Source organism: Ctenopharyngodon idella, chromosome 3 (genome assembly GCF_019924925.1).
Source record: "Ctenopharyngodon idella isolate HZGC_01 chromosome 3, HZGC01, whole genome shotgun sequence".
Lineage (NCBI taxonomy): Eukaryota > Metazoa > Chordata > Actinopteri > Cypriniformes > Xenocyprididae > Ctenopharyngodon > Ctenopharyngodon idella.
In genome coordinates this window covers 14,598,062-14,625,522 of record NC_067222.1, presented here as the reverse complement: position 1 = coordinate 14,625,522, position 27,461 = coordinate 14,598,062, and the positions used below count along the sequence as shown (strand labels likewise).

The 27,461-nt window shown below is 38.2% G+C and overlaps 3 protein-coding genes and 2 long non-coding RNA genes across 27 annotated transcripts in view; 2 read left to right on the top strand and 3 right to left on the bottom strand.

Annotated features, from left to right (window-relative positions):
* The window catches only part of LOC127508049 (uncharacterized), a 422,397-nt gene that overhangs the window by 260,743 nt on the left and 134,193 nt on the right, over positions 1–27,461 (bottom strand). The gene's annotated exons all lie outside the window — the stretch shown is intronic.
* The window catches only part of LOC127508054 (60 kDa lysophospholipase-like), a 213,023-nt gene that overhangs the window by 111,446 nt on the left and 74,116 nt on the right, over positions 1–27,461 (top strand). The window lies entirely within an intron of this gene.
* LOC127508059 (SLAM family member 5-like) overlaps positions 1–27,461 on the top strand; it is a 242,511-nt gene that overhangs the window by 169,675 nt on the left and 45,375 nt on the right. The window lies entirely within an intron of this gene.
* Positions 1,078–11,761, bottom strand: LOC127508076 (uncharacterized). 3 transcript variants are annotated; one of them, XR_007928675.1, is made up of 3 exons: positions 6,892–7,545; positions 3,366–4,601; positions 1,078–3,101 (listed from the first exon to the last, which is right to left on the bottom strand). It is a non-coding gene; the product is annotated as an uncharacterized LOC127508076 (long non-coding RNA). The 3 variants fall into 3 exon arrangements; XR_007928674.1 differs by lacking the exon at positions 3,366–4,601 and having other exon boundaries at positions 6,892–11,761; XR_007928676.1 differs by lacking the exon at positions 3,366–4,601 and having other exon boundaries at positions 1,078–3,076; positions 6,892–11,761.
* Positions 11,909–20,269, bottom strand: LOC127508077 (uncharacterized). Of its 5 annotated transcripts, XR_007928680.1 has the most exons (7): positions 20,137–20,269; positions 17,653–19,647; positions 17,318–17,360; positions 16,703–16,848; positions 16,311–16,504; positions 14,761–14,853; positions 11,909–13,299 (listed from the first exon to the last, which is right to left on the bottom strand). It is a non-coding gene; the product is annotated as an uncharacterized LOC127508077 (long non-coding RNA). The 5 variants fall into 5 exon arrangements; XR_007928679.1 differs by lacking the exon at positions 11,909–13,299 and having other exon boundaries at positions 13,312–14,853; positions 16,699–16,848; XR_007928681.1 differs by lacking the exon at positions 11,909–13,299 and having other exon boundaries at positions 13,312–14,853; positions 16,409–16,504; positions 16,699–16,848.

Sequence of the window (27,461 nt, the reverse complement as noted above, 5' to 3'; positions counted from 1 at the left end):
ACCCAGATCCTTCTTCTACGCAGCCATGATGTTGTAATTGATGCAGTATGTGGTCTGGCATTGTCATGTTGGAAAATGCAAGGTCTTCCCTGAAAGAGACGACATCTGGATGGGAGCATATGTTGTTCTAGAACTTGGATATACCTTTCAGCATTGATGGTGCCTTTCCAGATGTGTAAGCTGCCCATACCACACGCGCTCATGCAACCCCATACCATCAGAGATGCAGGCTTATGAACTGAGCGCTGATAACAACTTGGGTTGTCCTTGTCCTCTTTAGTCCGGATGACATGGCGTCCCAGTTTTCCAAAAAGAACTTCAAATTTTGATTCGTCTGATCACAGAACAGTTTTCCACTTTGTCACAGTCCATTTTAAATGAGCCTTGGCCCAGAGCAAACGCCTGCGCTTCTGGATCATGTTTAGATATGGCTTCTTTTTTCACCTATAGAGTGCCATTCTCGGCAACAGAGAATGGCGCGGTGGATTGTGTTCACCGACTATGTTTTCTGGAAGTATTCCTGAGCCCATGTTGTGATTTCCATTACAGTAGCATTCCTGTATGTGATGCAGTGCCGTCTAAGGGCCCAAAGATCACGGGCATCCAGTATGGTTTTCCGGCCTTGACCCTTACGCACAGAGATTGTTCCAGATTCTCTGAATCTTTGGATGATATTATGCACTGTAGATGATGATAACTTCAAACTCTTTGCAATTTTTCTCTGAGAAACTCCTTTCTGATATTGCTCCACTATTTTTCGCCGCAGCATTGGGGGAATTGGTGATCCTCTGCCCATCTTGACTTCTGAGAGACACTGCCACTCTGAGAGGCTCTTTTTATACCCAATCATGTTGCCAATTGACCTAATAAGTTGCAAATTGGTCCTCCAGCTGTTCCTTATATGTACATTTAACTTTTCCGGCCTCTTATTGCTACCTGTCTCAACTTTTTTGGAATGTGTAGCTCTCATGAAATCCAAAATGAGCCAATATTTGGTATGACATTTCAAAATGTCTCACTTTCAACATTTGATATATTATCTATATTCTACTGTGAATAAAATATAAGTTTATGAGATTTGTAAATTATTGCATTCCTTTTTTATTCACAATTTGTACAGTGTCCCAACTTTTTTGGAATCGGGTTTGTATGAATATTTTTCTTACACAAATGAACTGCTTTATCCCCTGGAACTACCACATTCAATTATCAGAAAACTAGTAAAAACATTGTTAATTTCATCAACATGACTACAATGGTTCAACCTTAATGTTATGAAGCGACGAGAATACTTTTTGAGCGCAAAAACAAAACAAAAATAATGACTTTATTCAACAATTTTTCATCTTCCTGTTAAGTCTGTTACACAGTTGGCACAGTGCTGCATTTCCATATTTACGTCCAAACGCCAGCTCATTATGGGCTGGCTCCTGCATCAGCATCACATGCATGCCTTGTGCTGCTTTCGTGACCAGAATCTCACGTAGCAGAATGACAGGGGAGAGATGAATTTGTTGAATAAAGTTATTTCTTGTTTTGTTTTTGCGCACAAAAAGTATTCTCATCGATTCATAACATTAAGGTTGAACCTCTGTATGTTAGATAATGGTGTGTAGTGATAGGCACGAGGACGAAGGAGAATATGAATAATAGTATTTAATGACAAACAGGCAGGTAACTCACTAAAACACAGGTAAACATTAATGAGAACAGACCAAGACTAAGCCAGAACTGAGGATATAAATACACTGACCAAACAAAGGAACTAATGAGGGAGTGAATGAACACAGTTGGAAACTAATTATGTAATTAACAGACTGACAGACAGAAACTAGGTCAAACTAAGAAACACAACACATCAGACATGTGACAGTTTGCTCCCGGGAAGGCGTGGCCTCACGCCATATAGAGTCCAACTGAGGCAGGAGGGCGGGGCTCTGGAGGAAGGGGAAGAACTGAGGGGCAAAATGAAATAAAGTTTAGAAAATAAGTCCATGGGAGAGTGGAGGGTGGGAGGAGACAAGGGGAAGCCAGGAGCAGGAGGAGCCAGATGGTACACCAGAGGCCAGCCTTTACGAGGCCCCAGGGAGGGGGGTCGCAGGTGGGAGGAGTCATGGTGGAGTCGACTTGGTGGCAGACAACACCCTGAGGACGACCAACAAAGATGGAGACCCAGATGGAGCTGATGAGCCCACGTGCAGTTGATGGTCCTGGTGACCGAGGTGGAGCCGGGAATCCTGAGGACAGAGGCTGAGCCAGTGGGACCGAGAATGGAGGAGGAGCTGGGGGGAAGGTGGAGCCAGATGGAGCCGTAGGTGTAGGCAGGTCAACACTTGACCAAGGTGGAGCCGGAGGGAAGAGGGAGCCCAGAGAAGCCGTATGGCCAATTGTAGAGCCGAAGTGACGACGGGCCAAGGTGGAGCAGGGGGCGCAGAGGCTGGAGGTGGAGACAGGGGATTCTCTGTGCGAGATGGAGCTGGTGGCCTGGAGGATGTAGAAGGGCTGAAGGACAGCAGCGATGGTGGGCCTGAGGAACCGGCTGAATGAGGAAGTGGGAGAGGGAGGCTGGGCAGGAATTCAGGAAATACAAGGGACACTGGAGATGCAGGTGACTCTGGAGATATAGCCAGATAGTACACCAGAGACCAGCCAGGAAGAGGCCCCAAGGTGGAGTCGCAGGTGGGAGGCAGAATAGCGCCCTGCTGGAAATACAGGGGAGAATCACCTCTCCGAAAAAGTCTATCAAGTTCACTTCAACAAATCCTTCAGTTCAAAATATTTGCCAGAGTTCGACATACACATTTCCACAGCGGTGGTGTTGTGGGTGGGGATTTTCTCCCAGCCCTTAAACTCCACAATCACTAACTCAGTGATGAATGGTGTTGCCAGCTTGCGCACCTGGTCAGACTCTGTCAGTGGTCCGGGCTCCGAGCCGATGAAACATTCCGTCCTTATCATTGGTACAGGCTCATCTCTCATGGGTGGCCGGTCTCCACTGTCTGCGGTGGGCTCAAACAACATCTCCGTCAAATCGTTCACTGGTGGTGGTTGGCTGGCCTTTGGCAGTGGAGTGGGGCTGGTGGCGAAGTCAAACAAAGGAACTAATGAAGGAGTAAATGAACACAGATGGAAACTAATTATATAAACAACAGACTGACAGAAATTAGGTCAAACTAAGAAACACAACACAGCAGACATGTGACAGTGTGGTCATGTTGACTATTTTATCAATGCTTTTACTACTTCTCTGGACCTTGACTGTGGCAATTTTGTTGCTTTCAATGGAGGATAAAAAAAAACCACATGGATTTCACATAAATATCATAATTTGACATGAAAGAAATTTGATTTTTGGGTGAACTAACCCTTTAATATAACTCTGATTGTGTTCATCAGAAAGACGAATGTCATTGAAAAGAACATTCCTCCTCCTCTCATTGCTATAACAGATGCTGCTCTCCCGCTCCAGCGTGAGATGCAGCCTGCAACACATCAAGCAAAATTTTTGCATTCTCACGAAGATAGCATTCCCCTCCTCTCAATGTTGTAATAGGTGCCTCTCTCTTGCTACAGTGCGAGACACAGCCAGTAGCACTTCAATAATTCGCCACTCAACTCCAGGCATGGCAGGCCATCCCCAGGCTGTCGAGCTGGATATTGGAAACAATAGAACGAGTCTACTAGCTCCATTTCACTCGCAGACCACCACGCTTCTTGGGCATGATTTACTCCTCAGTCTCAGGCAACAGTTCTCATGTCCTCCAAGCCAAAGTGCAGTCTCTGCTAGAAAAAGGCGCTGAGGAGAGAGTTCCCTCAGAATGCAGCGAGTCAGGCTTTTACAGCTGTTACTTCCTCATTCCCAAAAATGATGGCGGTCTCAGCCCCATTCTTGATATGTGACGTCTGAACCGCATCCTCATGAGACAGCCAACTATGAAACAAATCTTCGCACACATTCCCCGATTGCGATTAATTTATATCAGTCAATCTGAAAGACTGACTTTCATATCTAGAAAGCCCCCCACCACAGGCCATTCTTGAGATTTGCCTTTGAGGGAGTGGCTTATTCCATTCGGACTCTCTCTAGCTCCGCATAATTTTACGAAGCGTGTAGATGCGGCCCTCTCTTCTCTGCGACAGATAGGAATCCACATAATCAACTACCTTGACGATTTGATGCTTTTAGCCCAGTCGAGACAGGAGCTCACAGATCCCTGCTTCACAATCATCGGAATGATTTAGGGTTCAGAGTCAACTTTGGCAAGACTGCTCCCCAGTCAACCCGTTTCCTTCCTGGGGGCGGTCTTATTCTTCCCCTCAATAGATTTCAGAAGCTGCTAGGCCATATGCAACCACTACAGCACTGGTTGAAAGGCCGTGTTCCACCTCGTGAGTGGCACACAGGGCTGCACCTTCTTAGAGTTAGCCACCGCTGTGTCCTTGGTCCCCTGGAAATCGTCCCATTTTTATCAGAACGGGCTAATGCTGGGCTCTGTTTCCAGGACGAAAGACATCTCCAAGATGGGTTCGGGGCCCTGTGTGACTGCAGAATAGCCTTCAGCTCATGGGCGACTCCCTTGATGAATTGGCACATCAACCATCTGATGGGATAAGATATAAATACTAGATTGCACTTTGATATTTGGGGTGATTTCGCCTTTAATTTTCTCCCAAACTGTACAGTAAAATTATACGACAATGAGTACAGTAATAGTCAGGGTGACCATGAAGAAACATCAGTTGACAGAATGAGCAAACCTATAAAGGAAAGATTTTTAGTGTTGGAAAATAGGACATGATGTAAGTGCTAGAATGCACTTTGATGTTTGGAGGTGAGTTTGCCTTTAATTTTCTCCAAAACTATACAGTAAAATGACTTGAAAATGAATACAGTAATAGTCAGGGTGACCCTTAACAAATATCAATTGACAGAATAGCAAACCAATAATGGGAGATTTGTATGAGTGTTTTTTCATAAAAGGGAATTAGCTAGGAATTAGCTAACCTATAAATGGAAAGATTTTTATGAGTAATTGAAATTGGGACATGATCTAAGTGCTAGAATGCACTTTGATGTTTGGAGGTAAGTTTGCCTTTAATTTTCTCCCAAACTGTACAGTAAAATGATAAGACAATGAGTACAGTGTTGGAAAATGGGACATGGTGCAAGAGTTAGAATGCACTTTCACACTGGAGGTGAGTTTCCCTTTAATTTTCTCCCAAACTGTACAGTAAATTGACTTGAAAATGAAGACAATAATAGTCAGGGTCACTCTGAACAAACATCAATTGAAAGAATTAGCTAACCTATAAAGGGAAGATTTTTATGATTGTTTGAAATCATAAAAATGGTGCAAGAGTTAGAATACACTTTCATATTGGAGGTGAGTTTGCCTTAAATTTTCTCCTTATATATATATATATATATATATATATAAAACCAAAAATACAAATTGGAAAAAAAAAAAAAAAATTGAAGAATACATTATTTAATATGAATAAACAATGGATAAAAAATCATGTTGATTTTAATGTTTTATATATATATATATATATATAAAACACATTACAATACAAAATAAAAATGTATAATAAAATAAATGGTGTCTAAAAATTCACATTAATATTAACATTATCAATAAATTATGTATAATAATTCATGTATAGCTTATATACAAACATTAAAACAGAAAATAAACGTCATGTTTTTTTTAATAAAAACTTGAAAATGGCAATAAATAACCTTTCTAATGTCTCTTTATGGTTTTGCCCTTTTAGGGATAAATGCAAGGAAACGCCGTCTTTAAATCCATTTTGACCGTTTCCAGCACCCATACCGTAAGTACACGACTAGACGCACAAACAAAAAAAAAGTGCGGCTGACTTGACCGCAGTCTGTGACTATACTAGGGAGCGTCAACTACTTATTACACATTTTACAATTTTAGATATTTGTCAGTGACGCTCAGGAACTGCAAACCATTCACCATTGTCCTATCAGCCATCTCTCCTTACTCTCTTCACGTGGTAAGTGAAATCTGTTTATTACAAAGTAACAGGCTCCTGCTAGCAAACGACTAACCATGTCCCTTTCGGGGCTCCGTAGACTACGTTGTTTTTTTCCCCCGTGCCTTTCCGAATACGGATTTAGTATTCGGGCACACCCCTATCACACGTAATAAACCCACGTGTCTGACAAAGACCGATAGAAAACCCAAAACTAACTTTACCTCGCTCTATGTATTTATTTATTTTCCCTGATCTCTGAAGTGGGTTTGAATTTGTTAGTTCAGCCTGTGATAGAGTCTTTGAAACATTTTCGCTTGCTACAAAAAATAAAGCAGATGACTGCTTATTTGAAATACACGGTGCAAAAACTAAGCAAATGTTAGGCGTCTAATCAAGTCTGAATTTTTGGTCAAAAGATCATTTAAAGTAGCGATTACCCAGTGGCAGCTGTATTTACTTCCCTTCCTGCCCATCATCTCATCTTTATCTAAACTGCTTTATACTAGCCTACTTGACCTTGATCTAGTAATATTAGCAGTTACTTTTATGTTTCTATTTCTATACTCTCTCTGTCCATTTATTTAAAAAAAATCCCTGCTACATGCACTTTGCTGGTGAAACTGGGACTTGACACGGCACTTGCGTACTATTGCACACATGTCATATCTCCAACAGTGTTAAAAAAATAAAAAATAAAAACTCCTCTGCCCGTAGCTCCCCAGTAAGCATTAAAACCTAGATTAGCTTGTTGAGATTTAATTTGAAGCAAAACTCTGCAGGACTCTGGTTTTCCAGGTCCATGTTGTCCACCCCAGCCTCTACTGTTTCCGGTGTCAGAGTGAAACCGAAAGTGGTAAAGATAAACAGAAATCATGAACTTACCGCACATTAGTAGAAAAAACTGAACGAATTTGAAAGCGCTCTTCATACTGTCGAAGATTCCAGCAAAATCTGATTTCGATGAATATCATTAATGCTCCATGTTGTTTCTGAACCACACCCTCCCGACCGACAGCGATGAGTGTGAACAAAACCCGCTAAATACCTACAGAGAGATCTTAATACCGACTGGAGCTGATTAATACATTTTCATTATAGTTTATCTGCTACTAAAGAAGAAGAACTTTAACGTTTCCAAATCTGAAAGACTGTAGAGAAGCGCAGAAACCTGTAATGGCGGAGGTTATAGCTGTGTCCCAATTCGGGGGCTGCGCACTTCGGAGTGCATGAAAGGGGTGGGGCTTTGGAGTGGAGGGTTGCCAGGTCTGCGCAACAAAACCATCCCAAAAGTAGCGTAATCACAGCACAAGTGTAAAAGTATCCCAATCCCAGACGTGGCAACAATGAGCCGAGCGTCGTTACATGGCTAGCAGCTGTGTGACAGACAGCTGACAGTTGATGTTTGTGTGTGCATTTTAAAGTTTTATGACTTTCTATTGAGTTTTGACATGCTTCACTGCCGGCGACGACGGGACACTGGACCAAAATATGTATGGTTAAACTATGTAATGTTAGTTTTATATCGTTAGCAACTATTCGTTAACCTTGTTTGTTTTTTATGTTAAATGAAACGTTAACTATGAAAATATATACATTCATATTTATACATTTACTCTGTATTTAAGCTGTATTTTGTCCCCCTCAATGTCTATGGTGGTTACGGCCACTTGGGTAAATTTGGTTTTATATTCGCACATTCGGACTTCCGCATAGGCTACAATAACTTTGTACATTACATTGGACATTCAGTGGACGTTCGCAAGTAAGTATGCCTGTTACAAACCCCTTTTTAAATTGTCTAGGGAAAACAAGGGTGCAACATTAAAACATTGAACGTGTACTGGAAAATAATTACACACCACTAAGTCAGCAACGTATCTGTTTATTATAGTGAAACCAATACCAATTAACCCAAAATATAATTATTTACATAAATTTACAAATTATATACATTCGTTAACAAAGCCAAAAATAATTCACATAAAAGAACGGGGAAAAGAGAAAAGAACGAGACCGTGCCAAAGCAAAGAAAGAAACAAAATATAACCAATCTTACTAAGCAGAAAACAAAACTTCTAATCTAACTCAACCATCAATATTCACAAAAAAACCCTACATTGAACAAAAAGAAAAATCTTCAGCGTCCAAGACGCCCTAAATACACTACCCTTACTAAAACCAAAAATACAAAAAGTGGCACGTCTCACTAAACTAGTGTTCTATACAAAAATTGATAGCTCAGTGTGGCACATGTATATCACGTGATATCTTACCTGTTCTTTATCTCTTTCCCCGTTTAGTAATGTCTTTTTATCAACCAGATAACAGAAATGGCGAGAAACACCAGAGAGAAAAGATCGAATGGCCATTAACACTGACTTATCGAAGAAGACAGACTTAACTAACAAAGATTAACACAAAAAAATGGTACAGGGTAAAACAAGCACGCGAGTCAACCACCAAACAACAAAGAATATGTGGCGTGCCAGAGAGCTCCCGCTTCCCCCACAGGTGCGCTCTTTAATCAAACTACGGCGCCCTCATTGGTGACGCCGCGCGTTGTCGTCACCACGCGTCACGGATGATTGGCAAAAGGCTTGACCACTCAGGTACCCGCATTACCCTGCTGAAACGAAAGTAAAGACAAAGAAAAAAAGAAAAGGGAAGAAAACAAAAACAAAATACCAATCCCAAAACAAATAATAACATGGGACGTAACACTCCACCCCATAAAAATAAACATGTCATGTTTATCTCAAACAGATTTACCAGGCTACACTCTAGACAGAGCATCAGCTAGCACGTTCTCTGAACCCTTTTTATGCTTAATATCAAGGTTATATCCCTGAACTACTAATGACCATCGCATAAGACGTTGATTCTTATTATACATTCTTGTAAGGAAAACCAGAGGATTATGGTCAGTGTAAACAACTATAGGTGCACTTGAAGAACCCAAATACACTTCGAAAAACTGCAAAGCGAGCAACAACGCCAATGTTTCCTTTTCAATGACAGAATAATTTCGTTGATGTTTATTAAATTTTTTTGAATAGTAACAAACTGGATGAAGAACACAGACTTAACTAACAAAGATTAACACAAAAATGGTACAGGGCAAAACAAGCACACGAGTCAACCACCAAACAACAAAGAATATGTGGCGTGCCAGAGAACTCCCGCTTCCCACACAGGTGCGCTCTTTAATCAAACTACGGCGCCCTCATTGGTGACGCCGCGCGTTGTGGTCACCACGCGTCACGGTGATTGGCAAAAGATTTGACCACTCAGGTACCCGCATCACCCTGCTGAAACGAAAGTAAAGACAAAGAAAAAAAAAAAAGGGAAGAAAAAAAATAACAAAATACCAATCCCAAAACAAATAATAACATGGGACGTAACAATGCCATTAAAATAATACTTGCCCATTTTGATCGATTGTGAAAAATGTTGTAGGTTTACAATCGTTGGTTGTAAATATCGTGTCGCTGTTCAGAATTTGCAAACATTAACTTTATTGAACATTATTAGAACGTTCTTAAACGCGGAAGTCCGAATGTGCGAATATAAAACCAGAAATAAACAATGAGCAGAACAATTATCTTTTATTTACACATGTGAACATACGTAAAAAAAAAAAAAAAAAGTTAACAGAAATTACTCCGGCTCATTTACAAATAAATTACATTACAAATATAATGTATAGGCTATAAATTATGCATTTCATTTTTAACTTGCATCACAAAAATAAACTGTACAGAAATTAGGCTGTTTCATTGACAAAGTGCCATTTAAATAATATTTATATCGACACATTTTAATGTACCCATTTTATGCACTGTATTCTGTTCTTGAGAAAACTGGGGGGGGGGAAGCGGCCTTTGAAGTGCGATTCACCGCGTCGCGAGGAGGGCTGACGTAATTCGAGAGCGACTTCAAGTGCACCCTCTCCGTTTTATGAGGGGTGATTTCTATAAAATTTGATGATTGCTTAGCAAACTGAGAGGAGAACTAACGTGTATACGCTCGCCAGCCGTCTGGCCAAAATCCCATAGTATTCAGGCGTCAGACGTAAGATATGAGACGTTAGACGTCACGGTCACGTGTTGGAGTTGCGTTCAAAGTGCGCGGCGGCGATGGCGGCGACGTAGTTGAGAAAGTATATTTTTTTACTTTGCGTCTGGATAACGTACGTGTGGATAACATTGATGATAATATTTGCTTTATTCCTATTTTGCCCAAAGGAAGCTTTAAGGTGTAAATGTTCATAAGTTGGAGGAAGCATTACAAATCCGTCTCCCTGATTGAAGCTTGGCCATTCCTCCGGCCACCTCTGTTGCGCAAGCACCGCATTAACAGCTGACTTTTCTCCTTTTAAAGGACACACCGGCACAAGGGCCATTCCAGCTGAACTAAGGCCTTCACCTCTTAATATGGAAAATAATAAAAAATAATTAACAAGCCCAAAGATGCATATAAGTGGCCATGGTAACACTGCAAGTGCGCGCTTGGCTTGAAGCAGCTAAACAAATAAAACACAACAGAGACGAGCTCGACGGTCAAACATTTTACAAGCGCATGTTTACTTAGAAAAATAATGTAAAGTGCTGCAATGGCATAAAAAACCTTAAGGTTAGCACAACGAAATTAACAAATATTGCATGGTTATACACGCTCGTTTGAGATGTGTTGCATTAATTATTATTAGTAGACTTATTTATTTGTTCTTATGTGCTTGGATTCGATTTGTCTAATGCAATAAATTGAATTATTATATTTATGCTTTAGTTAGGCTATATTTGGTCAAACATGTCACTGAATACATTAAGCTATTTATTATAGTTTTTTTTAGGTGATGTTGCTGGGTAAGTGAATTAAGAACAGTGCTCAGTCATAAAAAAAAAACAATAATAATAATTATGTTGTGTGTGTGTGTGTGTGAGGCGCCGGCGCGATCACTTACATTTTCTTATAAAAGCGGACAAAAATTAAAATACTCAGACATTTATGGTCACATTTATGTAACACATTTCTAATCTGTGAAGGGTTAAATAGGCCTATTTTTGTACATTCACAATAAAAACAAAAAATTGCTTGTAAAATAAAGAAAACAAAAAGAATTTTCTGCCGTCTCGGTTTCCTTGTGAACTTCTCAAAAATGAACCGAAACTCAGCATATAGATATAGCTTAGTCCATTAGAGGTTTAGTTTTAGCCTACATGAACAAATAGCAGAATAAACAACAGAACATGAGGATTCATCATCATCATCATCATCATCATCATCATCATGGGGCACCTGCAGCGCTTCTGAATGGAGAAAAACAGGATTAAATCCTATAAAAGGAATAAATAGCATATGTGCAAAATTTATTTCACCTAAATAATAAACATATTAACAAAATGAAAGGAACAAAATGCGACATGTAATGGACAAAGTGACAACAATCACATAACCCATAGAGAGATCGCAGTGTGAGAAAGTTTGGGAATATTCGCACATTATTTTTACACATAAAATCATATTAGAGTTTTAAAATCAAACATTTTAAAACAGATCAATACATCACGGTTGTTTAAACCAATAAGCTGTGTCGTCAGCAAGTCGTTTCCCATCGTGCTTTTGGTCAGCGCAGTCGGTGGAGAGCATGAGATGAGCAAATTCTGCGCAGAACCGATCACCGCGAGATGCATGCCGGTGTTGTGTAGCCTAATATTCAGTTCCTGTGAAAAACTGTTCCAGTGGGTGGAGTATACGTGAATATTCATGATATTTCCCCTGTTGTGGGCGTGGCCTCGAGACAACGCGCAGACGAATGTAACTGAAAATATTGGTGCTCAAATCGAACTCGTTTAATGGATTATTTCGAAACGGTAATGAAGATTCAATGTTAAGCATTAACTGCAACAGCTGATATTTACATGATGATGATGATATGCATCACAAAAGCAAAATGAAGCTTCTGAAAAACAATAGAATAATATTCTTGAGGTAACTGCTGGACTATATAAGAAAGACTGGGCCATCAGAACAATGCTTTAAAGGTTTATGCACTGTATTATATAATAGTACAAATTGCAAAGTTTATTATGACTGCAAGATTAATAAAACATTCTCCTCAGGTACGTAGCTTATGTAGTTAACAGAAACACTGGCTATATGTGAAATGAACAAGAAATTAAGGATGACTCACAACAGGCTTATAAACATTTTAATAGGGCACAAGTGATAAACTGTACTATCCCAGATTAGAATAGGCTATTCGCTCATTGTTTGCTCTCCTTACCTAAATCCGAATATCTGTAATCAATCAGGCAAACAGCACAGACGATTTATCATATTACACAATATATTCATAGTTTTGAAAATATGTACTGTTGCAGTTAATGCTTAACATTGAATCTTCATTACCGTTTCGAAATAATCCATTAAACGAGTTCGATTTGAGCACTAATATTTTCAGTTACATTCGTCTGCGCGTTGTCTCGAGGCCACGCCCACAACAGGGGAAATATCATGAATATTCACGTATACTCCACCCACTGGAACAGTTTTTCACAGGAACGTAAGTTATGTCCATAACTATGTATCTATGAGACCGAACGATGACCGTCACCATGGTCTTACCTGAATGACGCCATTCTTCCGCCTATACTGCTGGTTTGAATTTGAACAGTGTCTCCAGTGTCTTTGAACGCAACTCCAACACGTGACCGTGACGTCTAACGTCTCATATCTTACGTCTGACGCCTGAATACTATGGGATTTTGGCCAGACGGCTGGCGAGCGTATACACGTTAGTTCTCCTCTCAGTTTGCTAAGCAATCATCAAATTTTATAGAAATCACCCCTCATAAAACGGAGAGGGTGCACTTGAAGTCGCTCTCGAATTACGTCAGCCCTCCTCGCGACGCGGTGAATCGCACTTCAAAGGCCGCTTCCCCCCCCCCAGTTTTCTCAAGAACAGAATACAGTGCATAAAATGGGTACATTAAAATGTGTCGATATAAATATTATTTAAATGGCACTTTGTCAATGAAACAGCCTAATTTCTGTACAGTTTATTTTTGTGATGCAAGTTTGTGTCCAGGAAGTCGGCCAAAAGGCTGTTGTCATCCATCCAGTTTCAAGAAACTGCCCAACTGATATTGATTTCAGTGCCTGTTGAAACTCTACTGGAGTTGGGACTGGATTCCTCTGTCTTATGCAGCTGAACAGGTTTTCAAGACAGTCTTGGGTAAACCGGCTGGTCAACACAAACATGTGTCCCTGTGCCAGCAGTCTTGCTCACTGTAAAAAATAAAAAGTTGAGTTAACTTAAAAAAAAAAATAAGGCAACCAGCTGCAAAGCATTTTTGAGTTTACTCAACTTCAGTGGTCAAAGTTGTGCCAAATAATTTTTTAAAGTTCACTAAACTTATTTGATTAAGTTAATTAAACCTGTCTCAGTAAGTTCACCTAACAACCAGTCCAACTCAAGGAAATGAGTAAGCACAACTACAGAGATCCTGAAGTTCAGTAAACTCAAAAAAGCTTTGCAGCTGGTTGCCTTAATTTTTAAAGTTAACTCAACTTTCTCCAATTATCCCACAGAAACTTGTATAGACCTCCCACTGGGAATCCAAATGCATGGAGTACATACTATACAGTAAAAACAACACAAATACAACACAATACTCAACATTATAGAACATATTTATTGATGCTTGCAAAACGGCATATTTTCTGTCAGCATGAAGTTCTACAAGATCAAGATGAATTACAAAAAAAACAAAACTTAAAGGCAAAAAAAAAAAAAAAAAAAAAAAAAAAAAAAAAAAATCCTCTTATCTCGTAATGCTTTTCAAAGTGCTGGCATAATACAGCAACACACACTTCTTTTGAAGTGCTGGAGTAAAACAATTGTTCTTAAAGTGCTATAAAGAGCAATAAACAAGACTTTTAAGGCCAAAAAAAATAAAATAATGTAATTTATTACTCACCCTCATGTCGTTCATTTTCGGAACACAAATTAAGATATTTTTGATGAAATCCGATGGCTTGGTGAGGCCTGCTTTGCCAGCAATGTTACTGCATCTCAAGATTTCAAAACACTGCTTCATGAAGCTTCAGAGCTTTACAAATCTTTTGTTTTGAATTAGTAATTTGGATTGAGTATCAAACTATTAAACTGCTGAAATCATGTGAACCACTGATTCGATTCATAAAGCTCCAAAGAAGTGTTTTGATATCACCCATCACTACATATGGTTGACAAGTCGTTATTTTTTTATTTTTTTTGGTGCACAAAAAGTATTTGAAGCTTTATAACAAAGTTGAACCACTGTAGTCACATGACTTGTTTTAAATATGTTTTCAGTACCTTTATGGATCTTGAGAGGTGCAGTAACATTGCTGGCAACAGAGGCCTTACTGACCCTCTGAGAAAGACATGAGGGTGAGAAATTAATGACAGAATTTTCATTTTTGGCTGAACTCAAAAAAAAAAAAAAAAAAAATCAAGAATTACAACTGCTAAAACAACACTGGGCCTTACATTACAACTCAAAGCTTTTTTTTTTTTTTGGGACATGTACTGTTAAGGAACAACTGTTATTGAAACAACAGGAACTACTAATTAGTGGTTTCAAATGTTTATTTAAGCTCTTTAGGATAGTTCAAGTTCAGGCAATAAATCAAGCCAGAGAGGTAATTAAAAGAAGTGGGAAGATCTCCAGCACAACTAGCTCATCTAGAACAGAAGCACCTTACATTTGGGTTGGAATGGATGCTGGAAACATCATCTTTGATGCTTAAGATCCCCATCTTCATCCTCTTTGTGTAACTGTCTTCTGGCTCCGTGTCCTGAAGTAATAAGCAGAATAAAAACATGGTCAAAAGTCATTTTCGATTGAATTCTGCTAGACCACAGTGTTTAACATCTTCCTACTCTTCCTACACATAACATCATTTGGAAAGTAAAGGTAGACAAGTTTTGAAGCTTGACCCAATTTAGTCATAGTACTAAAAAAAAAAAAAAAAAACGATAAAACTGCCTGTATGTCCCAACCCCAAACAGTGCCACACTTGCAACTGTACTGTTAGACAAATATCAGCATTGATGTGATTAGCTGTGCCACTTGTTGGCAGCAGAATACACAGCTGTGCTGATCTAACACTTTTATATTGTTTAAACGTAATGCAAATGCATTGTAATGAAAATCTAATCTTAATTTTAAATGCATTGTAATGGACAGTCAGGACAGTGTTGTGAAGCAGTAATTTTCCATTGTCTTTGCCTTGGTATAACACTTGGTGAATTTGTGCTATCAGATAAGATCAGACTGATCACTGAGAAAAGCTAAACTAAGATTATTCGGTAACACTTTACAACAAGATTTCATTAGTTAAAATTAGTAAACTACATTAATTAACATGAACTAATAATGAACTGCACTTCCTCAGCATTTATTAATCTTTGTTAATGTTAATATCAATATTTACTGATACATTATTAAAACCAAAAGTTGGATTTGATGACAGTTAATGAACTGAAGTAACAAACGTTGAACAGTTGTTTTTTATTAAAGGGTTAGTTCCCCCCAAAAGGAAATTTCTGTCATTAATTACTAACCCTCATGTTGTTCCAAACTCGTAAGACCTTTGTTCATCTTCAAACACAAATTAAGATATTTTTGATGAAATCTTAGATTTTCAACCGAACGTAAATAACGCACAAGAACAAACCTCTTGCAGAAGCTCAAACGTGCTGCGTGACACACAATAATAAACCTCATTGGTTACACAGCACGTTTGAGCTTCTGCAAGAGGTTAATTCTAGTCCGTTATTTATGTTCGGTTGAGATTATGTTCGCGGATCAATGTTTACATGTAAGTAAAGCCTAAATTAAAACTATTCATCATAAAAAGCGATCAAGTCTTTTCAGAAAATTTGGACTAAACCGCTCGATTCATATGAATTAGTTTTACAATCTCTTTATGAACCTTTTGAAGCGTCAAAGTGGTTGTAGCAAAGGCAGTCAATTGAGGGACAGAAATCTCTGATTGCATCAGAAAGATCTTCATTTGTGTTCTGAAGATGAATGGAAGTCTTACAAGTTTGGAACGACACAATGGTGAGTAATTAATGACAAAATTTTCATTTTGGGGTGAACTATCCCTTTAACTAACATTAACAAAGAATAACAAATACAGTAACAAAAGTATTGCTCATGGTTAGTTAATATTAGTTAATACATTAACTTTTGTTAACAATTGTTAACAATGTAGTGTTAACAATTATTAAATAAACTATTTTTTACCTTTACTTTGTCTTCTGCTTTCTACTCTTTTCCCTGCCTCTTGTCTGATAGAACAGTTGTTTTGGATAGTGTATGCTGATAATAACACATTTTCTTACCAGGCAGGTCTTCAGGACGTTTTCTGACTTTTCCCTCATTAACACAGAGAGCCCTTTGAGAGCTGTTGCCTTTCTTTGAGCAAGGATATCTGAGGTCTGAAAGACAGAAAAACAAAAAGGACATTTGACTGTGTCATATTTCTTCAAATGATTTCTAATATGGTTTTAAAATAAAAACTGAGATGGCTGAAAAAAATCTTTAAAATCACATAACTCATATGAAAAATTAAAGTGCTCTTTAACTGCAGCACTCTGTTTGTGTGCTCTTATCAAATGAGATTTTAAGTCACCTACGGTTTTGAAAGTGCAGATGCAGTCAGTAACAAGCAAGGCTGCTTCCAGGATCACCCTTGATAGTGGTGAAACCTGTAATGTTTCAAGAGGACCTCTCTGCTAGTATACTGTGGGCAAATTTGCAAAGCTTACACTGCATTCCAAACCTATGAAAAGGAAAAAAAAAAAAGAAATAATTTGAGAGGTGCAATGTTACATTTCTACAAAATTAACATTAAATGTTTAAAACAACATAAAATATTAATAAATGATGGTAACACTTTAGACTGTTTTATTAGTTAACATTAGTTCACTACTTTAGTTAACATTAACAAAGAATGAACAATACTTCTACAGCATTTATTAATCTTAATGTTAATTTCAACATTTCTTAATACATTATTAAATTAAAGTGTTGTATTTGTTAACATTAGTCAATGCACTGAAGTAATATGAACGGACAGGTGGATTTTTATTAACTAACGTTACAAAGATTAATATATACTGTAACAAATGTTTTGCTCGTTGTTCATGTTATTTAATACATTAACTAATGTTAGTTAATACAAACAATAAAAGGTTAACTAGTTACTAAATTTCACTTAATAGGAAAAAGGAGTAGAGCGGTCCACTCACACATCCTTACTTGGCCGTGTTTACTGCACATGTAACGTTAGGCCTACAGTAAAATCAAAGATGACGAACATTAAAGAAAAAAATTAACACCGTCTACAACACAAAATCTACTTCTATACATTTTATTTTTTTAATTGATACACTATTTGTTAACATTAGCCTTCAGATGTTAGCAGCTAAACTGTGAAGATCGCTAACTCGACAATTGAGCTCTTTTGAAAATATAACCACGTGCTATAAAACGAGTTTACTCTTTTATGAACATATCATTGCACTTTATAATCTAGGTGTGCAGTTTATTTAGCTTAATTTCAATAATAACGTTAAAAACTCACCTCGAACAGACGCTGAAATCCATTACCTTCATCAGCGTGATTGGAGAGGGGAAACCCCGCGCGTTACCGGGACGACAGACCGCGCATGCGCAATAACAGAAAAGTTAAGCGGTCGAACTTAGAAATCAAAATATTAAGTTTTCTCAACTTAATTGTTTATATTCAGTGGACAAAGTAGCATTCAACATGCAGTTAAATAGCTTTTATAAGTAAACTCAATACTGTGCTCAAAAATTTGTCCACTTGACTTACAATTTTAAACTAAGCCAACATTTTGCAAGTTGGATTTTTTAATTGAAGATGTTGCCATCACAATTCCTGTTTGCACAGGCTTCCAGCTACTCGTTCGTCCAATCTTCAGCCCACGGAAGAGTTGGATGGTGTCCTGAAGGAACTTTATGGCCTTTTGGTACTCCTCGATCTTGTGTGTGCTGAGTGCCATTACTGGGTGGCGAGAGGACATGATGTCAAACCAGTGGTCCACCTGCTCCAGAAACCATGCTGTGGTCTGGTAAGAGTGTGGTCTTTGTTCCTGCTCCACCATGTATTTCAGGCCTGCACTGGTTGCCTTGCTAAAGATATTCATTGCAGGGCCCACCTTCATCTTCTCAAATTGACTGGGTTGAAGGGTTTTACTTGATAGATTTGGAGCAATTTTCAGTGTCATCCCCTCTTGAAAATCCACCAGATCTTTCAGTGGACCAACGGAAACTTAACTGAAGAAGAGTTTCTCCTTCTCTACCGTATCCGGAGGAATTGTGAACATCTGTCCACGGACCAGGGCACTCTTCAAGTTCTTAAGATGTAGAACGTCTGGCATAAAGTATAGCCTATATGCTGCAGTGTTCTGATATCAGGGAGAGGAATCTCCATGTCTTGAAGCAGTCTGTAGCCTGTTGAGCCGGTGGCAAAATGCAGTTTTATGGCCTTTTTGACTGTAGTGTTTCCCCATCTCATGCCCCTCTTACTCTTCATACAGATCGCTTTTATCTGATCTTTAGAAAAAAAATTGTGGCAAATTTCTTTTCCGTGACTACATTTTTTTCCCGTAGGACAGAATTAATTTTTTTCTGTCGTTTTAGAGCTCCCTCTACACTCCTTGTCTTATCTTTTTGTCTTTCCAACTCCTCCCTCAAGTCTTTCACACTGACTCCTGGTTCACTTGACCCCTGCACTCTGGCACCTGGCTCACTGGCACCTAGTATGTCCCTCTCAATTTGCTCACAGTGTTCTTCCTTATCCTCTCTTCTCTCACTTTCCCTTCTCTCACTTTCCTCACTTCCCTCACTTCCTCCCCCAATGTCTGAAATGATGATATGGCATTGTTAGTGTTACATGGAGAGTGTATAGGCTAGTCATTGTAGTAAGAAATATTATTTAAAGTTTGACTTCACATTATTCATACCGGAGTTCATTTTAGGACAATACGTGTGGTCACTGGCCACTGCATGAACTGGAGGTTCTGTGGTACTTCTCACGGCAGGACCCTTCCGCCTCTTGGGCTCAGGGCGATGCACGAATATGGTTGGAACAACGTCGGTTTTCAATATCAGATGGCCTTTTTTGTTCTTGAGAATTGCTCTCCCTCAAAATGTGCCTGCAGAGTTGCTTATGAGGTTATTTTCCACACATTTTCCAGACATTACATCATAATTGTCAAATCACAATTTCATTGCAGTCTTGTACATATGACACACTGAACCTTGATCCACAGGTGAAATGTCCAAATGTGCATTACAAACATAACTTACTGCGCACAGTTTTCTGTTGTTGTAATCTTTCGTGATGGTCAGGTTGCTTCTGCTGACTTGGGCTAACCATTTCTTTCTCCTGTCAGCATCTTTTGGGAAACCATACATCCGGATCCCTTTCTTGGACCGATTGGTGCATCCAAATGCCGCACAGCCAATGTAGCATTCCCGGCTGAACAGATGCAATTTACTCTCAGGAACTGATGTTTGTAAAGAATTTAATTTCCAAAAAACACCGTAAGAGCTGAATAAAAACAAACAAACAAACAATATTAGACATCTGCCTGCTAATTGTATACAAATATCCATAAACCTATAAATGAATACACATTTGCAATTAATTGGCTTACACCATAAATAATGTGGAAACAAATCACATTTTAGTATACAGGCTAATGTAATAACCTATATGATTTTATGAATTGTTTTAATTACAACAATCTCCCTTTAGAGTGCGATGTTAACTACCTTATATGAAACACCTGAGTTAACAATGAATTAATTTTGGTAAAACTGACGATCTCAATTTAGAGAGAAAAACATTAATTAAATAAAATGACCAAATAAAGTGCTGATTTACTGTAAACAATCTATTTGGAGTGCAAATCAAGAGAAACACTGACGAGGCAATACTACACTGTGCCTAACAACATTAGCAAATGAAAGAGATCAATAAAATAAACACTTCAAAGTCCTTCAAAGTTTACCACACAACATAAAATTAAAACGGTACCTTGTGCCCTTCAGCCAGGAGCTAAGATGTAGAAAGAAACCTTTTTAAACAAACATTTGTACAGTGTGTACCCAAAAGTTCATCCTTTCTCTGGTAACATTAAATCAAAATGATGTTTCACGTAAAAAGTGCGCCAATGAACACACAGGGTGCCGCTGCACTTCCTTTTCCAGACTTCAAAATAAAGGCATGTGTGGTAAAAAATGTAAACACTCTTGTAAAACAAATAAGAATACAATGTCCACATTAAGTATGCAGCGAGAATTATTAGTCAACCAAAACAAACAAAAGTAACATTTTTAAGTAACAAATAAATTCAACAGAATAAACAAATGAAATAAACAGTGCTTTGTGAAACAATGTTTTTTGTAGGCATAAACCTGTTTCAGGTACAGAAATTGTAATCTAATGTATAACTATAGAACTATAGGTTAAACTTTATTCAAATTAATCAGTCAAGAGCAGTTACAGATGCATAAATAATGTTTTGAATTGTTGAATATAAAACGTTAAATACTGTTATTTGAAATTATTTATAAAATGAAAAGAAACTTTAAATGTGAAATTAAACCCGCCAGTAGGTGGCAGCAAGTCCCTGTTAATAAGCGAATCATTGAGATTCAACCGATTCATTCAAACAGCTGATTCATTCAGGAAGTTGCTCAGAGATGCAAAAGTGGACTTTGTTTTCTATTTCGTTGGCGAAATAGAGCAAAACAAGCGATTTGGTGTCTAAAATGTAAGTCAATTAATATAAACTGCTTGTTTATTAAACTGTACGCTGTATAAAATCATTATCACTTTTGTAATCATGCTTATATTTGGATAAAATGGCACTCTTCGTGTAATATTGGTTAACTATATTAAATTATATAAATATAAAAGACATACAGGGGCATTTTTGCCCTTTATTTTGAATTCTGGGAGCATTCTAAATGAATTTTAATAGACTAAATCACTCAGTGAAATCGTGCACTCTAAATATGCACGCGCACTAGTCTAATCTACTAGACCACGTCACGTAGTGTAAGCGTGCACTCAGTGTTTTTGTTTGGTTTTTGTAAAGTGAGGGACATACTCTATAATGTCAGATCGTTAAATCAACAATTACGATATCATAGACGATAACGCACACCCTACAGCACTGGCCCGATCGGGCAAGTGACCGTTCCGTCTACTGTCCCGAGCGTCGTTCACATTGACCCCGGGCCATCGGGCAGTCCTTATTGTCGAGCTCTGATATAGTATACAGACATACTGTAGGTAAATACAAACAGTACACTTATGTTTAGGGAAGGATGAAGTGGTTAACCATACTGGTTGAGTGCTGCCCAGGAAGTAGCCATGCTCCTGGTAGAGTGAGCAACCAGATCACCAGGAATGGGTAGATTCTGGTTCGAATATGCTTGTGAAATTGTATCCACAATCCAATGAGACAAAAGTTGCTTAGACACAGGCTTACCTGTACACTTCTTCGAATAGAATAGAAACCAGTTAGCCGTTCGTTGGCGTTTATCTGTACAATCGCTTTTTTCTGTAATAAGACCGTGATCTCGTTGGCCAAAATTTGTGCCTGGACTGGGTCTTTGACCATGGTCACATGAACCCCGGAAAAGTAGGAGGGCGTCGCCGGAACTGTATCCTGTATCCTGTCTTGATGGTATCTAGAACCCAAGGATCTGATGTTACTTTCTCCCAACTGTCCAGGCATAGTTGGGAGCATTCTCCAGTGACTCCGAGACCGCTATGCATGGCCTCCCTGGGGTTTAAAACCCCTGGTAGTATGCCTTTTAAGAGATCCTCCCCTGACTGGAGTGTGAGGCTGGTCAGTTTGGGGAGTATGGTAAAACTGTCTGGTGCCTCAATCAGGGGATTGGTAACCCCTAGTTCGTCTTCTGTCATACCCCCAAGGTTCTGAACGAGGAAAGTGTGGGGGCTGAAAGGAATGAGCAGCTCTATGGCCATATCTGGTAGGTCCACCAAAAGTTTGCTGAACTGATTCTCTTCTGCGTCTTGCCTGCTCAGCAGTATCCAGTAAAGACTGGGAATCATTGTGAAATATCCTGGAACCACTGGCATATTGGTCAGTTCCTTCCGAATAGTCTCAGGCAAAGATGTTTGAGCTAACCAGATCTGTCTTCGAGCTAAAATTGCTGAAGACATAGATGCTCCAATATCTCTGGTAAGCTGTGAGTGTGTGATGAGTGCTGTGTCAATCAAATTCATGACATCACGCTCCTCTGTACTGACAACTTTCCTCAAAGCAGCCAAAACTATTGCCAAAGCATTTCCTGATCGGGCTGCCCGGTTATCTGCATTATATGCTTGGCTCATTAACCCATCAGTCTTCTGACACTCTTTACCAGGACAACAAAGGTTGTCCATAACCTTATCAGGTCCCAAAGTGGTTAAAGCTGCGATCTCTCAGTCCACTGAAGGCATGTTCCCCATACCACTCTCAGAGGGCTAATTTATTTTAACAAACTGCCTACAACCTGCGTTAAACTGGGGTGCAGCTTTTGGATTATTCCAGGCTTTCCTTAGCATCTGTGAATAATCATCAGCCACAAGAATAGACGCAGGAGGCTGTGTACGGGAAATGCTCGCCCATACACCTTGCATGGGGGCTGGAGCTGTAGCATCTTCCTGAGTATCAAAGCCCAGGTTCCTTGCTACACTTAAAATGCTTGAAAGAATGTCAGAATGTGGATTCCCTTCTGAAACATCAGATCTAGATTCCTCTTCCTCATTTTCTTCAGCATTCTCCTCACTACCATAGAGAGAATTATTTGCATGTAGTGATACGGCATCCATAGAATCATCCCTCCTTTCTTGATTTGATGTTAACTCATCTCCAGGAGAAGGTGCAACGGGGAGTACAGATGGTTGTGTGTTTACTGGAGAATTACGTGTTTCAAGTCACGTAATGCTGCCAAAATTTGTAATTGAGTGTCACCTTTGGGCTCTTGGACTGCCGTGGCCCTCTCACGTTTATCCTGAGGTATGTCAGGATATGAGGACTTAGTGAAATCATCAGGCCTCTTGCGTTTATGAGGGGAAGTGCTAGGAATCACTTCTTTGCTACCACCAATTGAATGTCTGGCTCTCTGCACTCTTTCCTGCAAAGATAGCTCCATTGCAGCCGCACAAGGGTTTTCAATATCGTCTAATAAATGCTGCATACCCAAACAGGAGGGGCATTCCCGGTGCCCATCACATGGGTGTATACCAGTTTGGCAAAACCCACATTTTGAGTAACTCATGACAACCAGAGTTCAAGTCACATAATAACAATCTATGATAAGGGGAAAATAAATAAATAAACAAACAAACAAAAAAAAAATAACTGTAAGGAATCACAGTATTTTAATCAATTGAAATTAAACTGCAAGATTTCAAAATAAACTACATACAAACATACATATTTTACCTGTTCATATGGTCCAGTGTCCCGTCGTCGCCGGCAGTGAAGCATGTCAAAACCCAATAGAAAGTCATAAAACTTTAAAATGCACACACAAACGTCAACTGTCAACTGTCTGTCACACAGCTGCTAGCCATGTAACGACGCTCAGCTCATTGTTGCCACGTCTGGGATTGGGATACTTTTACACTTGTGCTGTGATTACGCTACTTTTGGGATGGTTTTGTTGCACAGACCTGGCAACCCTCCACTCCAAAGCCCCACCCCTTTCATGCACTTCGAAGTGCGCGGCCCCTGAATTGAGACACAGCTTATAACGGTTCACTTTCTTCTTCTTCTTCTGTTTTTTGGCGTGTTGCATCCTGTGTGCATATCGCCACCTACTTTTGCTGTTATGCAGTCATGGTTTATTTTTAATCAATTTCTTCCTTGTTTTTGCTCTTTTCTAATTTTTCACATATACATACATAGCTAAACAAATATTCATACTTACATAATTTATTGATGCTGTATCCTATTCTCTTCTTCACAGGCCAGGACCCACCTGGCGCTGCGTGTTCAGCTTCTCCAGACTAATTCCATGGTCTCCTAAGATCCAGAATAGAATAGAGCATCCGCGTTCTGTAGGCTATTTAAATCCTTTCACTTAACCCAGTAGTAAATATATATTTTATTAATATCCTGTATCCAACTCTATCTCTATTAAAATCATATCCTAATAAATATTCCAAATCCTTATTTACCTTAACTTTTTTGTTTAAAAATGATATTAATTCCTTTCTTTCTTCATCATTCCTTTTACAATCATGTATTACATGCTCCACTGTTTTTCTCCCCACAATTCTCACACAGACCAGTTTCATGTATTCCAGTTATAAACAATGAAGCATTCAATCCCGTGTGTCCGAGTCTCATCCTAGTAATTATTACGTCTTCTTTCCTATTTCTTCCACTTATATTTCTTTTAGTATTTACATTTTTTTTTTTTAAATTATATAAATGCCTTCCCTTATTATCAGTATTCCATGTTTCCTGCCATTCTTCAATAATAATTTCCTTAATAATAGTTTTAACTTCACCTTTAACATTAAACATTAGGAACATTAAAATCTATTACTTCCCTTTTTACAGCATTTTTTGCTAATTCATCAGCAGATTCATTACCAGCTATTCCTACATGTACTGGCACCCAGCAGAATCCAACTACCACTCCTTTTCTTTGAAAACACCATAACAATGTAAATATTTCACACATAAGATCTTCTCTAGAAGAACGATGTGTTGATAGTGATGTTAAAACTGAAGCAGAGTCAGAGCATATCACTACTCTGTCTGGATTTACTTCCTCTACCCATGTTAGTTCTATTATAATAGCAATCATTTCAACAGCATATATTGACAATTTAGATGTTAATCTTTTAGTTATGGATATTTTAAAATCTGGAATATATATTCCTACTCCTGTAAGCCCTTGGGGTCTTTGGATCCATCAGTATAAATGTGCATACTTGCATAAAATCTTTCCTGTATATACTTATTTACATTATATTTAATCTTAACCATTTCCTCCCAATCTCATTTCTTATCTAATATCTCTAAATCAATTTTAATATCAGGAATTATCCATGTTGGGACCTCTCCCCACACAGGTGACACACTATATTCTATATTTGCAGTCTGATATTTCTCTGCTAACTGTTTTATATTCCATCCACATCCTCTCTCTTTGTTATTGGAGTATTCCCAGCAATTATTTAAAACCTCTTTAGCTGTATGTGTTCCAGTATAACTCTTTAATGATGACGGGTATACCAAAGACAATTTAGCTCTCCTTAAACTCAATGGCATTTCATTCGCCTCTACTAATAGCACATTGACTGATGTTGACTGATGAATCAGCGTGTCAAATCAGCGGTTCAGAGCGCCAAAGTCATGTGATTTCAGCAGTTTGGCGGTTTGACATGCGATCCGAACCGCTGATTCGACACGCTGATTCGTAACGCTCCGAATCTTCCTGAAGCAGTGTTTTGAAATCGGCCATCACTATATAAGTCGTTATTTTGTTTTTTTTGGCGCACCAAAAATATTCTTGTCGCTTTATAATATTAATATTGAACCACTGTACTCACATGAACTGATTTAAATATGTTTTTAGTACATTAATGGATCTTGAGAGAGGAAATGTCATTGCTGGCTATGAAGGCCTCACTGAGCCATCGGATTTCAACAAAAATATCTTAATTTGTGTTCCGAAGATTAACGAAGATCTTACGGGTGTGGAACGACATGAGGGTGAGTAATAAATTACATTATTTTCATTTTTGGGTGAACTAACCCTTTAATTCTCTTTCAGCTCCCCATTCTTTTCCAGCTATTGCCCTTATCACATTTCAAATCCTCCTGCATTTTTTATCCATTTCCTCAACATGTTTCTTCCAGGTATATCTCCCATCTAAACCAAATTCCAAGGTACTTAAAAACCTTTACTTGTTCTAGTGATTTTCCATACAATAATAGTTCAATATCTTTAGAAACTTCTTTTTTCTTACTGAATAACATATAACATGACTTAGGGTAAACGTACCTATTAAGCTCACCCAAAATCTATATTGAGACATTTTTAGTGCACAGGATATTGATTTCAGTACAAGAAGTAATGTTAAAATAAAATATTAATCTCTCACACAATAATATTTCATTTTATTTTAAATGACAAAAGCATTATAATTAAGATGTACATCATTAAATGCAAAAAGTCTGGTTGTGCTTAATGGGTACCCTTTAAGCACACCCCTGTTGCCATTAAGCTCACAACATGTTTTATTAAAAATTCTTGTTTATTTTAAACAACCTTTTTAAAGAATTGAAATTTTTTTTTATTTGAAGGTACAGAGTTAATCACAAAAAAAACAACAACACTTAAATCAAGCAACAAGGCATTCAATTTGATCAGTTATATATTCTAATTCGTGACCGGTGTTTTGCTTTGCTCTATCCTCTGCATTCGTCATTATGTCATGCGTCAACTCAGAGTTCACTCTTTCACCGTAAATCGATGTGTACAGCCGTCTGTCGGAAGCTAGTTATTTTAGTTTTTAAAGTTTTAAATATGGATATTTTTCTTACACAAATGCTTCGCTTCAGAAGGCCTTTATTAACCCCCGAGGCGTGTGGATATCTTTTATTATGGATGGTTTCACTTTTTTGGGCTTCAAAATTTCATCCTCTATTTACTGTCATTATAAAGCTAGGAAGAGCCAGGACATTATTTAATACCAAAACTGTTAATACAACTCCGATTGTATTCGTCTGAAAGAAGAAAGTCATATACACCTAGGATAGCTTGAGGGTGAGTAAATCATAGGGTGATTTTCATTTTTGGGTGAACTATCCCTTTAAGGCTGTGAAAATAAGTTATTAATCATTTTATAAAGATTAACTTAAAGTGACAACCATCAGTTAATATTTAAAGTCTGTTTATGAAGTATTTACATAGACGTTTAATGTGGATGAGCTTAAAGGGAGCACACTGAGCTTAATTGGAGCAGCAACAATTTTTAATTAATAAATATTACATTAAATTTAAAGGACAAGATTTTGATAAATAAATAATCAATGTCATGTGTTAAGTTTATACATATTTAAATATGAACAGCTATTATTGACAATATCTATGAAATTTTACTTTTTCTTATTGATGTCACTCTGAAGCAGTGTGATTTTCATGATAGTGCACCCTTTAAGCTCACCTTACAATAATATTAAGTCTTTAAAAATTGCAGCAGTGTAAAACCACAGACCATCAATAAACTGTAAATGTATAATATTATGGATTTAAAAGTACAAACCAGTAATGCCTGTAAAGTATTTCCACATCCAAATTTATTTTATTCATTTTCCA